At 46.1% G+C, this 13,461-nt stretch overlaps 1 protein-coding gene across 6 annotated transcripts in view; it reads left to right on the forward strand.

Annotated features, from left to right (window-relative positions):
- FAM227B (family with sequence similarity 227 member B) overlaps positions 1–13,461 on the forward strand; it is a 3,234,040-nt gene that overhangs the window by 487,893 nt on the left and 2,732,686 nt on the right. The gene's annotated exons all lie outside the window — the stretch shown is intronic.

Raw genomic sequence — 13,461 nt, forward strand, 5'->3', positions numbered from 1 at the left:
CTGTTGGCATTAGAAATTATTTCTGTTGGCACTTTATCTGAAAGAGATAATTAGTTATAGATTCCTTACCTTAGAATTACCCCCAGGCGTCAGACTAGATCCGGAGAATTTATTTCTGTAGCAGTACCTCTGCTCGTTGGTAGGTGGCGTCAGTTGATTCCGCATCCGTCGTCGTGGTCGCCGGGATGACGTCACTGTATCTACTTAGACGCCACCCCTGTGCGCTGATGTAAGTTCTTTCTTTTTCCATGCCAGATAGCGCAGATCCGGAGAGAAGCTTGTCCCTTAGTCATTTTGTGACTAAACTTTTTTTTGACATTTGTCGACCTCTTTTTTTAGTCATTCGACTCCTGGTAGCATGAGGGATGTCCCATCATCGTACTGGCTTTAAGCCTTGTGACTCCTGTCACAACTGTAAGTGCGTCACGGATCTGAACCTCGTGTGCCTCATGTGCCTGGAGTGCGACCACGACCCAAAGTCATGCTCTGGATGCCAGGCCATGAATTCAAGATCTTTGTGGCAGCGTTCCAGAAAGCTCTTGGAGACCTGGCAGTCCCTCCTCATCGTTCGAAGTCCCAGTCGAGAGGAAGATCTCGGGACCGGTCACGGAGCCACCGCCACCGCCACTCATCATCGAAGCCTTTACACTCCTCAGTAAGTCGAAGCACACGAAGAAGGCGAAGAACTATCTTCGCTCTTCGCCTTCTCCACGTCCGCCGGCTGACGCAATGTGGAACCCGGAGCAACGTTCCACAACGCCACCCTTGGAGACCACTTCTGGGACGGCCCCGCGCCCTCACTTTCCCGGAGCGGGTGTGTCCCCTGCCTAGCTTTAAGCTTTTTACAAAGCGCTCCATAGCAATTTTGGGCAGCCTGATTCTACCGGCACGCCTGGATCTGGATTGGCGCTGGTCGGCCTCACTGTACCTTCCCTAGTGCCGATTCCTGTGATGATGCTTCCAACGTAGGTTGTGCCTCCAACAGGCATCGACCCCCGCCTCACCCCCCGACTTGGACACGGTGAATGACCGATGTCGCTCGACATCTGTACCGGTGAATACTTTTGTACAGCTGTTCATTGATGGCGTTTCCTATCGCCCTGAGTGGTAGCTATAGGAGGACTGGGTGGGGTCTGTAGACCCTTTAGCTGACCAGCTTGATGAGCCGGTCTGGCAAGAGTAATTGGGGGATGCCAGTGGTTTGGAAACCTTCCCGGACCTTGGCATGCTCTCCCCCCTACCCTGGCTATGGAGGATGGAGCTTCGTACGCAGTGGTATTGCGGAGGGCGGCTGAGCCATGGGCCTGGAGCTTCCTACGGTGGCAGTCAGAACTAACCTCCTGACCAAGGTACTTCAACGGTCAGCGGCCTCTTCAGAGCCCCTGCTGCCTTTTAATGAAGCCCTCAGTGATGTCCTTCTGGGCACTTGGTCCAAGACCAGCACAGGGGCTCCTCTAGACAGGATGATTTCCCGACGCCACCGCCTGGCCACGAACGACCCACTTTTTCTCTCCCAACACCCTACCCCCGAGAGCTTCGTGCTCCAAGCCTTGTCTTCTGAGGACTCATTCCCTACTGCTCCCCCAGATAGGGAATCGAAGAAGCTAGACCACCTTTTTTTTTAGACTTATAAAGCGCGAAACTTAGCCCAAGGGCGTCAAGGCGCTGGATGCAAGCATCAGGAGACGGAGAGAAGAAGAAACATGCTCAAACTGAAGAATCACGGAAAGGCCAGGTCTTTAAGGCCTTGCGAAATAGTGGAAGATAGACCGGACTAGAAATTTCTACAGGAAGGGAATTCCACAGTTTTGGTGCAGCACCGGAGAAAGCTCTGCCACCCCATTTAACCTTTTTAAATCTGGAAACCGTGAGCAAATTTTTGTCCGAAGACCAAAGGGATCTGGTGGGAGCATAATGCTGGACAATCGACTTGATGCCCTCGGAGCCAGAGTCATAAAAGGCTTCATGAGTCAGGCATTAGATCTTAAACATGATACTACGGTCCAGAAGCGTGATCGAGGCCGTAACTGAATGATGTCTAGGAAGGTTCAATACCAGCCTGGCCTCGGCATTCTGCACCATCTGTAGCCAGTGAATAAGACCTTTATTAATGCCCAAATAAAGGGCATTACAATAGTCCAATCTGGATGTTACTAGGGCCTTGACGGCCTGTTTGCGTGCTTCAAAAGAAAGGTAGTGGGAAATCTTTCTGAGAATCCTGATGATACTGAAACAGGTGGAGACTGTCCTGTTTACCTGAAGATCCAGGAAGAGGGCATTGTCCACGATCACCCCTAGGTTCTTCCCATGAGAAACTGGGCAAGGGCATACTCCGAGCGAAGCTTGCCACCAGTCACTGGACCAGATTTCCCGGTTGCTCCCAAAAATCAAGACCATGGTCATGGTGCGGACGGGCGCAGACGGGCTTGCCTTAGGCGCTCCCGATGCGCGCGTCCGGTGCACAAAACCGCCCATGGTATTTAAATAGGGAAAAGCGCTAGGGCGACTAAGGTATCTTTACCATATGACAATTTTAATAAAAGCAGTTAAAAAGCATGGCAGGCAATTCAATGAGAGCAAGTGCTTCGGCACGTCCGCTCGCGGCGAGCCGGCAAAGCTATTTAAATAGGGAAAAGCGCTAGAGTGCTAAACGATCTCCTAGCTCCGCCCACTAAGTCCGGAAGGAGCCTAGAGTATATGCCGGCGCCCTCCACAACAAACGGGAGCTCCCGCGGTGGAACGGGGCGCTGGCAGGAAGGAATAGCAGCAGAAGGTTACTAAGATATCTTTACCATATGCCAATTTTAATAAAGGCAGGTAAAAAGCATAGCATGCAATTCAATGAGAGCAAGTGCTTCCGCGCGTCCGCTCGCAGCGAGCCGGCAAACCTATTTAAATAGGGAAAAGAGCTAGAGCGCCAAACGATCTCCTAGCTCCGCCCACTAAGTTCGGAATATATGCCGGCGCCCTCCACAACAAACGGGAGAACCCGTGGTGTAACGGGGGGCTGGCAGGAAGGAATAGCAGCAGTAGGTGACTAAGGTGTCTTTACCATATGACAATTTTAATGAAAGCAGTTAAAAAGCATAGCATGCAATTCAATGAGAGCAAGTGATTCCGCATGTCCTTGAGAAGAAGATGTTTTCTTCCGCCAGTTCAGCACTGCGGTCGGTGAACACAGCATGCCTTTTGGGCTGTTATACTCATACAGTGTAGGATACTGTTGCACAAGTGCTGCCGCAGTGCCCAGAGGAGGCCCAGGCCATTCTCACCCACGCAGTAGCAGAGGGTTGAGACACAGCTAAGTTCACCATTCGGTGTGGGCTGGATACCGACGACTCTCTGGGCAGAGCGGTTTCCACGTCAGCAGCCTTAAGGCGCTACATCTGGTTGAGGACGTCTGGTTTTTATGAGGATATCTTGTCCACCCTCTTGACATGCTCTTTGATGACCGTCGCATGTTCGGTGACAAGGCGGACTCAGCGCTCGTGCCCTTCAAGGATTCTAGGGCTATGGCCAGATCCTTGGGCTTTATGGCCACCTCTTGCCCCCCGCAGTTTGCCTTTTGTAGTTACGGAATGGGTGCCCCACCACGTTCCACCCAATCTGACCACAGAGCCACGCAAGATACCCAGCTAATGAGTGGCCGCAGATGTGCGACCCAGCGATGTGGGTCTGGGGGCCAGCGGGCTGGCCAGTCCACCCATACACCCCTGCAGCAGCCTCCAATTCCTCCTAGTCTGACCTTTCAGGGCCACCAGAGGCCAGTGGGTGGCAGGATTCGCCATCGCCTCCCCAACCGGCAAAACATTACGTTGGACAGGTGGGTTTTTCAGATAGTCCAAATGGCTACTCCCTCCCTTTCAAGACTACCCCTTCCTCCATGCTACCAACACTTTATCGCATGTCGGAGGATCTCTTGGCCCTTCTTCACCAGGATGTTGGAGCTCTCTTAGCCAAGGGAGCTATCAAAAGGGTCCCTGTGCCAGAAGTAGGTTGTGGTTGTTACTACCACTACATTCTGGTACCCAAGATGGACAAAGTCCTGTGTCCTATCTTAGACCTCAGGGCTCTCAATTGCTTTCTCAGGAAGGAGAAGTTCAAAATGCTCACTTTGGCTCAGGCCCTGTCTTCCCTCGATCCTGGAGACTGGATGGTAGCGTTGGACTTGCAGGACACCTACTTCCCCATCCCAGTCCTGCCAGTCACAGGCATTACTACGGTTCACGGTATGCCATTTTCAGTTTACCATGGTCTCTTTTCGCGTTACCAGTGCCCCTCATGTGTTCACGAAAATGATAGCGGTGGTCGCAGCTCATCTGCGCAGATCAGGGGTTCCAGTCTTCCCCTATCTCTGGCTGTTGAAGGCGAGCTTGCCCGAGGCTGTCGTCTCCCACCTCCAGACTATAGTAGACCTCCTTCACTCGCTGGCGTTCACGATCAATGTGCCAAAGTCACACCTGATTCCCTCTCAAAAGCTCCTTTTCATCGGAGCAGTTGTGGATACAGCCCAGTTTCGGGCTTTTCCTCCAGAGCAACGAGTCCGGGATATTCGGGCTATGACACCGATGTTTCAGCCTCTATCCTGGATTTTGGTGAGAATGGCGGTGAACTGCTGGTGGATCATGCCAGGTGGCATATACGTGCTCTGCAGTGGGACCTGAAGTTCCAGTGGGCGTAACATCAGGGGAATCTTTACAATGTTGTCCAGGTCTTGGAGGGGATTGCACGTCAGTTGCAGTAGTGGCTCACGAACCAGGATTGGCTGAGCGGCAGATCCCTCTCCCTTCCCCAACCAGAATCCACAGTAGTGACGATGCGTCACTCCTGGGATGGGATGGCCACCTGGGTGAGGCAGAGATCAGGGGTCTTTAGTCTCTGGCGGAGTCTGGTCTCCATATCAACCTTTTGGAGCTACGGGTGATCCGTGTTGCACTGAAGGCATTCTGTCAAAGGAAAAGTAGTGCAGGTGTTCACAGACAACACCACTGCCATGTTGTACTGCAACAAACAGGGCGGGTTGGGTCGTGGACCCTCTGTCAAGAGGCTCTTTACTTTTGGACATGGCTGTCACATCAGGGCATATCCCTGGTGGTTCAACACCTAGTGGGTTCTCTGAACGCCAGGGTGGACAAACTAAGCCGCCGGTGCATAATGGATCACGAACGATGTCTTCACTCGGAGATGGTGCAAGGCCTCTTTCAGCAGTGGTGAGAGTCTTGGTTAGATCTTTTCACCACCGAAGAGAATGTGCAATATCAGCAGTTCTGCGTGTTGAAGTTTCCAAGGCGGCACTCGCACAGCTACGCTTTTTGTCGCAGGTGGAATTGTGGCCTCCTACGCCTTTCCGCCTGTACCACTTCTGCCCAGAGAGCTAAAGAAGATCAAGCATGACCGGGCCCAAGTAATTCTTGTGGCTCCAGACTTGGCACAAAGAGTCTAGTACCCTGAGTACTTGAGCATGGCCATCGATCCTCCCATCAGACTGCCTCTTCGGGAGGGTCTTCGTGTCGCAGCAGCAGGGGACAGTCCTCCACCTGAACCCATCCAGCCTCCACCTCCTTGCGTGGAGATTGAGCGGCGACAGTTGACAGCGATCGACCTTCCTCCCAAAGTGTTTAATGTCATCTTGGCAGCCAGGCGCCCTTCCACTAAAACGGTATACGCCTGTAGATGGAATAAATTTGTGGCATGGTGCACAGCAAAGGTTGTGGATCCCCTTTCTGCCCCTCTTTCAGAGGTTCTTCTCTTCATTCTATCTTTGGCCCAATATCTCTGCCTTTCTGCGCCTTCCTGATCAGCCTTCTCTTTTCAAGTCTCCGATGTGTAAACAGATTTCTAAAGAGAATTACTCATCTCTTTCCACCCTCTCCTTTCGTAATGCCCCAGTGGGACTTAAATCTTGTCTTACCTCCCTTATGTGTGCTCCCTTCAAGCTACAACGTAATTGTCATCTTCGTCTTCTTACCTTGAAGACTGCTTTACTGCTTGCCATCACATCTGCTGGCAGGGTGAGTGAGCTTTAGGCTCTTTCCTCTAAGCCTCCCTCTCTTGCAGTTCATCCAGACAAAGTGGTCCTTCGCACTAGGCCCTCTTTTCTCCACAAAGTGGTTACCTCTTTTCACATAGGTCAGACCATCATATTGCCCACCTTCTTCCCACCTCTGCACCCTTCCAAAGAGGAGGAGAGACTCCATCTTCTGGACCCCAAATTTGCGCTGTCCTTCTACCTTGACCGCACTTGAGATTTCCGGGTGAATGATCAACTCTTCGTGGGTATGTGGGTGCTAAGAAAGGTTGGGCCTTGCACAAACGTATCATCTCTCGATGGGTTGTCTTATGCATCAAAATCTGCTATTCTTTGGTGAAAAAGGAACCTCCAGTAGGACAGGACACCCATTCTAGCAGGTCGACGACAGCCACTACTGCTTTAAGACATGGAGTCCCGCTCATTTACATCTGCCAAGCAGGCACGTGGGCATCTTTGCACACACGTTCACCAAACATTATTGCCTGGATAGCCAAGTCCGGAGAGATGGCTATTTTTGATGTTCTGTTCTCCAGGACTTTCTGGTGTGAACTTGTTTTGCAGACCCACCTCCGAGGTTGGCATTGCTGAGGTATGTATTCTAAGGTAAGGAATCTATAACTAATAGTCTCTTTCAGATAAACAAGTTACTTACCTTTGGGAACAATATATCTGTAAGAGACATATATTAGTTATAGATTCCTTACCGCCCCACCCATCCTCCTCGTTCTGCTAACTGACTTCTGGTGTAAGGGACTCACGTTCAAGGCCCTAGTTTGTGCACCAGTGGTCAGTTTCTTGCATGGCTCAGCGCTTCTGGCATTGAAAGTCGTGTCAGAACTGACCATTAGCACTCAGCGGCTGCATCTAAATAAACACCGCAACATCATCCCGGTAAACCACGATGCCAATGACGGACGCAGAGTCGACCGACGCCACCTACCAACACGCCGGGGTACTGCTACAGAAAAAAATTCTCCGGATACAGTCTGATGCCTGGGAGTAATTCTAAGGTAAGGAATCTATAACTAATATATGTCTCTTACAGATATATCTATATTTTTTATTTTTTTAATTTTTTTATGTCCTCATTTCACCTTAAGCATCTGCAAATTCGCATAGGAAAGTCCACCTTCCAAACTGGGCGCCCTGGGTCTATACTCTTGCATTCGCTTTTTAGGCCTACCAGGCCAGCTTCATTTGTGCGAGGCTTAGTGTAATCATTGGACCATATACACTTAGACTAACCTCATTTCAGTACCCCAAGTGATTAATGGCCCCCAGATGTTCCCCTCCCCTTGGTCCAATCTCGCCATGCACAACACTGTCCTTAACCAGGTCTCATATTGCGGTGGCTCAGGATCTTTCCACAGCCTGCAGATCTCTCTACGGGCTACTAATATCAAACACAGGAATAAACCAGTCAACTTATTAGATAATTGGTATATAGGATTATTCTCGAATACCAAATATAACTAATGTCGGATTAAGATTAATCCTAACTTTAAAAACTCCCTCCAACACCCTCCCCACATTTCCCCAAAAGGTTCTTAAAAAAGTACAATCAAAAAACATATGTATATCATCAGCCTCTACTAAACCGCACCTAGGACATTTAGGAGCTGATGTTGAAACAAATCTAGCAATTTTTTTAGGGGTATAATACAATCGATTTACCACAAAGAAATGATTTTTCTTTAAAGAAGCTGATTTAACATACTTATATAAATTATAAAGAGAGGAAAAAAACCAAATCAACAGAGACGTCTTCCAAAGATGAAACACTCCATACCTTATAAGGAGGAGGAAGAGCTATCTCCTCTGCCTTAATTACCGCTCTATACCAAGTCCCTACTTCATTTTTTTGGGGGTTTACATTTTGGAGGATATTCTCGTTCTCCCAGTTTTCGCCAATAAGATCTCTCTCAGCAGTGAGCCAAGAACATATTTGCAAGTATTTGAAGCGGGCGAGAGAACCCCCTGTTTTAGCTTTTAACACTTCCCATGGATGAACTCCGTCCTGTGATATTAAATCGGACCAGATGTCAATTCCTGCCCTCTTAATAGGGATAGCCAAGGTGTCATCTAGGCAGGCGGGGAGTCCTGGAGAGTCCCAGATTGGGGCAAAATCGGAATAATATCTTATTCCCCACTTTGTTTTCAAATTTTGCCACACTCTGAGAGCTGACCTCGTTACTTTTAATCGTACCTTTTTGAAAAATCTGGGAGTACCAAACTTATACAAAAATCCGATACTACCTCCCTCAAAATGAACCATAGCAATCCAGAATCAATCCCCAATTGGAACTAGGGGGAGTAGAGAGTAGGCAACGAATATTTTTAAACAAAAAAACAAGAGAATATAAAGAAATATCGGGGAGGGCAAGGCCGCCCTTAATCAACCTCCGTTTTAACTTCTTCCAAGACAGCCTGGAGTTTTTATTGGCCCATATAATGCTCCCTATCTTACTCTGAATGTTTCCCAGTAGCTTCCCAGGGAAATCAAGTGGTATAGCCCCAAACAAAAATATCAACTTTGGCAGAATAACCATTTTGACCAAGTTTACTCTCCCGTAGATGGTAAGGGGGAGATTCTGCCATTTTAGGAAAAGGTGGTCGATTTCTTTAGATACTTTCTTCAGATTAATAGTGGGAATCTCCTCTATATTATGGGTTATAATAATCCCCAAATACCTAAACTCCCCACAGTGTCTCACAACATAGTCTTTAACTCCCCAGCACATAACCTCAGTTTTAGATGGATTAACCAAGTATCCTGAGAGCAGACCAAACTCTTCCAAGATGTTTTCTATCCTGGGAAACACCTTTACTGGGTTACTGGTATACACCAGCAGGTCATCTGCGTAAAGGGCTAACTTACACTTAAACTCAGAAACCCGAAAAGGCGTAATCCTCTCATCGAGTCTCAAAGCCTGAGACAGAGGTTCAATGTAGATATCAAACAGCAGGGCGAGATAGGACACCCCTGTCCTGTGCCCCTCTGTATACTAAAGTAAACAAAAAGTTGCTAGCCCCACACATAACTTCTTAACTCCAAAGCTAAGAGTAACAAACAAATCCTAGTCTTATGTTTGTTCGGTATATTTATTTATACCCTTTTAAATTCATACTTGCATTTTTAAATTTTTGATTTTCATGAATGAGAAAGAACACTATACATTTAGTACACATTTACACATATATACAAAACAATTTCACAAATTACATATATACACATTATATACAATCCTCATCTATATTTCACTACTTTTTATCCACAAATAATTACTCTTTGTACGATATTTATCAAGTAGTAGTAGCTGTGTGGTACACAGTTTGTTTGCAGTTTCCCCGAGGTGCAGTGATTACTAGGAGAGCTGAGACATAATGAAACGCCGGTGAAAATAGCGTGTTGAATTTAAAAGGAGACAGTGAACAGGAGCGGAAGGGAAGCGCCCGGCGCATTTGAGAAGATTAAATCAACAAAGATCGCACCGAGCGAAGGATTATATCACTAAGAGTCTTCACACACGCCCGTTGATTCAAGAGGAGATTCTTCCCTCTTTTAAAACAAATTGGAATACTTTGCGTTAATACTAAAGAAAGTGGACCTGTGGGAACAGCCATGTAGGATAACAGACAACCAAAAACGACAGAGCCCTGATGAGAATCCGGCAATTTCTTATTCCGGATTCAAAACGCGTCGGCAGGCATAAAGACATAAAGGAAGGCTAAAATAATCACATTGATTGTGAATTTGACTAAAAACATCGCTTTAAGCCCAATTTTGACCTTTCTTTCAGTATGAATTTGTCCATTATTGTTGTTTTTGTTTAGCTACTACTACTTGATAAATATCGTACAAAGAGTAATTATTTGTGGATAAAAAGTAGTGAAATATAGATGAGGATTGTATATAATGTGTATATATGTAATTTGTGAAATTGTTTTGTATATATGTGTAAATGTGTACTAAATGTATAGTGTTCTTTCTCATTCATGAAAATCAAAAATTAAAAAATTGAAAGTATGAATTTAAAAGGGTAAAAATAAATATACCCAACAAACATAAGACTAGGATTTGTTTGTTACTCTTAGCTTTGGACATAAGAAGTTTTGTGTGGGGCTAGCAACTTTTTGTTTACTTGAATTATTTGGTCCAGCTGCCTCCACGTCCCAGGACCTCACTCCGTAGTGTTACAAACCTCTGTATACTAAAGCTTGGTGTCAGTAAACCATTAAGCAGGATAACAGCAGAGGCCCCTTCTTAGCATTACATTAGAACATTAATAAATGGAAGACCAAAACCCATTATTTTTAAAGTCTCCCAGAGATACACCCACCTGACACGGTCAAACGCCTTGGCGGCATCATAAGCAGCTACCACCAAGGGTTCCGACCGTGCCACCACTAGGTCGATACAACCTATTAGTTGTAGGGTTTGTTCCTGGATGTATCTTCGAGGCAGGAAACCCTTTTGATCCTCGTGCATCAATTGTGGAGCGATACTGCCCAGTCTCCCTGCCAAAATGCTAGTGAAGATCTTATAGTCTGCATTCAGTAGGGAGATAGGCCTATATGCGTCAGGTCGAAGGGGGTCTTTACCAGGCTTTGAGATCAATACAATTATTGCTTCCTTCCATGAGGGGGGAATTCTACCCTCAGGACTGAGGATAAAGTTAAACAACTCTCTGAGTCTGGGCACAATAACTTCTTCCAAAGTTTTGTATAGCTCTCCCGGTAGCGCATCTGACCCTGCCGCTTTATTGTTTTTGATCTTCTTTAAAAAGTTTCTTATCTCCTCATCAGAGAATGGACGTTCTAACAAATCTCGTCCCTCCCTCGACAAGCTGGGTAGGGCTTTACTGTCCAACCAAACTATTGAGGCAATAGATGGAGCCATGTCTTCTTTATACAGAGAGGAAAACCAGGATAGGAGACATCTCTGCATATCTTCCTGATGACAGGAAATTGTACCAATCTCGTCTAACATTAGCTTATTTATATTATTTCTAACTCTATCACTTTTGATCTTCCGAGCTAGGGTGTCCCCTGCCTTTTCCTCATATTCGAAGTTTTCCATATTATAGACCGCCCACTGGGCTTTAAGTTTCTAATCCAACTTATCCCTATATGTAAAGCGAAGATCTTCCAAGTCTTTGAGGACTTGAGATAAATTATCCAAGGGACGGTTGGTTCTAACCTTTTCCAATCTAGAGATCTCCTCCTCCAATCTTTTTAGTTCTAACCTTTCTACCCTATTTTTGGAGCTTATCCAGCTGTGGAGTACCCCACGAGTATGGGCCTTATACGCATCCCAAACATACTCCAATGATGTTGAGCCCTAATTCTCAGCGAAGTACTCCACAGTCGAAGATTTAATAACTGTTATTAACTCTTCATTGGCCAGCATCGCCCTTTTTAATGTCAACCTAGGAGCAATAGTTGATTTTGCTTTACAATAGAGGAAGGTTATTGGAGCATGATCGGACAAAATGGCTGGAAGGATAGGGATATCAACCAAACGGTCCAGACATGACCTATCTGTAAGGATATAGTCCAGTCTGGAAGAATGTCCATATTTTTTACTAAAGAAAGTAGAACCCGGTTGACCCTCCTTCTTTACGCTCCATAGATCAACCAATCCGAGCTCATGCATCATGTTAATCATTGTCCTGCGCATGCGTTGAGCTGTGACAGAGCGACTAAGATTAGACCTATCCTTGGAGGGGTTAAGAAGGATATTAAAATATCCTGCGATTATAATTGGCAAGGTGACTTCAGCCAATATGGCCTGCATTTTAAGTAAACAAGCCGGATCATCAACATTAGGACCATAGTAGGACACTAAAGCTAATTCCACCCCTTCAATCATCACCTGTACCAAAATCCACCTCCCAGATTGGTCAGATAACGTGTTCTTAATGGAACAGTCTGTATTAGATCTAAATAAAATCGCTACTCCTTTGTTGTGCACAGTTTGCTCTAAACAATGAAAGCTCTCCACCCATTTGTATTTTCTGAACACGACTTTTGCTTCCAGATAGCCTAAATGGGTTTCTTGTAAAAGAATAACTTGTGCGGAGGATTGTTCCAAATATTTCATTATTATCCTTTGTCTTCTAGGGCAACGAAGGCCACTAACATTCCATGACAGGAGGTTTATTTCATTCAATGCCATTCTGTATCAGGTTTCCCTTCAACTTTAGACAGGCTAAAAGTAAATTTCCACTGACTGCTACGATGAAAGAAAGACTTTTTTTTTCTCCCACTGCGACCCCACCCGTGCTCCCCCTGACACCCTCCCAGAAACCTACCCTCTCTCCCACTTGTGATCCCGTTGATCCTTTGCTCCCATGGGGAACCCTCCCTTTCCTCTGGGCGATACCCTTAGACAGAGAACCCCCCCCAACATGTGACAAAACCTACTTGATTAAATTAATTAAATTCTCAGCTATACACCGTAAACATCTAACCTATTCTAAAAGGAGAGAGAAAAAAATGCTAAACATCATATCTTTAGCTGATAGACTTATTGGCGTCATCTTTACACCTTACTAAAACTTACTGATATTTCCACCCCCACTGCTACTCTCTCCCCGACTTTCCTCTATGATCTTCTCTATTAGGGAGTCGACCTCTTCAACTTGACGAATGTTATACATATGGTTATTCCGCATTATACGTAGCAATGCGGGAAATCTCAGTTGGGTCTTAGCCCCCAAGGCGTTCAAGATCGTCATTCTTTTTCCCATCTCCCATTGCTTAGCAGCCGTAATATGAGAGACGTCAGAGCGGATTGAAAAAGAAAAAACAGTAGAGAAAGAACTACATTTTAATTGACCGGCTTTCAGAGCAAGTGATAAAATCCTCTCCTTCATGGTATATGTTAGGAAATTCACCAGAATTTTTCTAGGGCGTTCTCTTCCAGGAACTCTTCTGAATGGGTCGCGATGCACCCTTTGAATATCCACACATAAATGAACACCTACTTCCTCTGAGTCTTTCAGGATGATATCCTTCAAGAGGGAAACGACAAAGTTCTTTAAGTCGTTCCCTTCTAAATCTTCAGGGACATTTAAGATTTTCAGGTTGTTCTTCCTTGAGTGATTCTCTAACCGCTCTATATCATCTTTCAGCTCTTGATTTTGTTTAACCATTTTACTCATTGAGGCAGAAGACTTATTGAGGGCTTCCTTTATTTTTGGTAATCCTGCCTCGAGAGCGTCCGTTCTTTGGGAGACCTCTTCTACCTTCTGAGCGAGTACTTCGCATGAGGCCTGAATAGCTGCCTGGTTAGCCTCTGAGGTAGTAAACCTCCTACTGATGTCATCCTTCAGGCTTAACAGAATATCGGCCAAAGTCCCTGGAGGTCCAGACATATCCAAAGAACCAGGGATAGAGTGAACAGACTGAATAGATGACAAAGGTGT

This window comes from Lissotriton helveticus, chromosome 3_2, assembly GCF_964261635.1.
Source record: "Lissotriton helveticus chromosome 3_2, aLisHel1.1, whole genome shotgun sequence".
Lineage (NCBI taxonomy): Eukaryota > Metazoa > Chordata > Amphibia > Caudata > Salamandridae > Lissotriton > Lissotriton helveticus.